Source organism: Pediculus humanus, genomic scaffold, assembly GCF_000006295.1.
Source record: "Pediculus humanus corporis 1103172107826 genomic scaffold, whole genome shotgun sequence".
Classification (NCBI taxonomy): domain Eukaryota; kingdom Metazoa; phylum Arthropoda; class Insecta; order Psocodea; family Pediculidae; genus Pediculus; species Pediculus humanus.
This window is the reverse complement of record NW_002987413.1, coordinates 20,205-22,657: the sequence shown is the minus strand read 5'-3', so window position 1 is coordinate 22,657 and position 2,453 is coordinate 20,205.

Here is a 2,453-nt window from a genome sequence, read left to right as displayed (position 1 = left end):
AAAATAAATAAATAATTTTTTTGTCATTTTATTTATTTATTTATTTGTAAATGGAGAAGTTTTGTGTACTTGATTAAAGTTCTAGAACATTAATTTTTTTTTTTTTTTTTAATAAAAATTAAAAACTTCTCCGTAAAAAATAATTTATGGGCTAAAAAAAAATAAATAATTTATTATTATTATTATTATTATTATTATTTAGTTTTTTTTTTAATAAAAAAAATTATTAATTTTTATTCATCGAAGGTATGATAAATAAATAAATAAATAAAAAATACAATTTTGATGATAGTATTGATAAAATAATTGTTTTTTTAATTTAAATAATAATAATGAATTGTAAATGTTTTAATAATAATAATAATAATAATAATAATGATAATAAAGCAATAAGATGATAATGATGATGATGAAATGAATAAAATCGATTTTTAACGATTTTTTACGAACAAATAAATAATTAAATAATTAAGTAAAACATTAAAAAAAAAAATTTTTAAGTTTTATTATTATTATTATTATTATTAATTTACTCGAATGATAAAAAATAAATAAATAAATAAATAATGTAAATGACTTTAAATTAATAAAAGAAAGAAAGAAAGAAAGAAAGAAAGAAAGAAAACTGCCGCAAATAAAAAAAAAGTTTTTGTAAAATTAGTGACATTATTATTTAGTGTTTAACCTGTGATATTTGTAATATTAATGGTTAATTAAAAAAAAAAAAAAAAAAGGACACAATTATATTAAAAGAAGATGAAAGAGAAGATGATGAAGATGATGAGAAAGAAGAAGATGAAAAAACGTAATAAAAAAAACAAAATTGATTCGAATAATGAAATGTGAAAATAAAATTTTAAAAAAATTAAAATTACAAAAAAAAAAATGTGCGGTGGTTTTTTTTTTTAAATATTAAAATCGATATATAGATATAATCGATAATCGAAAAATATCGAAAAAAAAACGATTATTTATACTTCATTTTATAAAGAAAAAGTGAAGAATAATAAAAACAATGTTAATAAATGGTATTTATATGATAATAATAATTATTTAATTGTAAAAATATTATTATTTTTTTTACTACACTTCTATTATTATTATTATTATTATTATTATTATTAATAAAATTGCCAAAGTTTTATTATTACTATTATTATTATTATTTTTTCGAATCGGATAAGAGTGCACATATTAAAATAAAATGAAAAATAAAATTAAAAAAAAAAAAGAGAAAAAAATTATTTAAAAAAAAATAAAAAAAATTTTTATTTTTGAGCCCACCGAAATAAAAAAAAAAAACAAACGATTATTATTATTTTTTTGGGCGTAACCGAATTCGGCACTGTTTTTTTTGTATTTTGTTATATATATATATATTTAAATATTTTTATTTTTATTATTTCAAAGTAATTAATTTTGTTTTTTCTCCCCTCCTCCCGCCCCTGCGTCCCCTCGATCGCGATTTGAATTATTTCGGTTTTGATATTTAAATAATTTTTTTAGTTTTTTTTTTATTAAAGTTGTACATGTATATTTAATTTAATTTAATTTTTGGGCCTAATATTATTATTATTATTATTATTATTATTATTATTGTTATTTTTTTTATTTACATGAAATAATTATAATTATTGAATGCAGTGAAAAAAAAAAAAATTTGAATGGTAACATAATAAAAAAAATATTTAATTAAATATATATAAATAAATAATGAACTACCTCAAATCGTAGGAGGTTAAACCCTTTCCCCCCTCTCTCCGTCTCCCCTTCCTCCCCCCCCCCGTAAAAATGATGTAATTTATTTGTATTTTTTTTTTTTTTTTCATTAATATCTTATAATTAAATAATTTTTTATTGTTACCCATTTTTTTTTTCCCCTGCTATTAATTGCAAGTCGTGTTAATTAAAACAATTTAATTAATAATAATAATAATAATGATGATGTTTCTTGTATAATTTTAAATATCAGTTATATACATAAAAATAATTTTGAAATAAAAAATGATTACAAATTAATAATTTATTTTTTTTTTTTTTACAAATAATATTCGCCCAAAAATTAATTAATTTTATATTGTTACTTTTATGAAATTTTTGTAGTTTCTTTGTAAAAACATACAAAAAAAAATTTACAATAAAATAAAAAATGGTGGATAAATCAATTAAATCATCCATTCAATATCGTTTATGTACACACACACATATATGTATATATATTTACATTGGTAATATATTTTAATAAATAGTTAAAAACATTTTGTGTTCTACTTTTCACTGCATTCAAAAAATAAAAATTTATCATGTTCGTACCTTTAATTATTATTATTATTATTATTAAAAAATGTTTTTTAATGCAAATTAAGGAATGTTGTAAAATTTAATTATTATTATTTATAAAATAAACACACACAAAAAAAAATTAATCAATATTTTTTTTGGTTGACTGATTT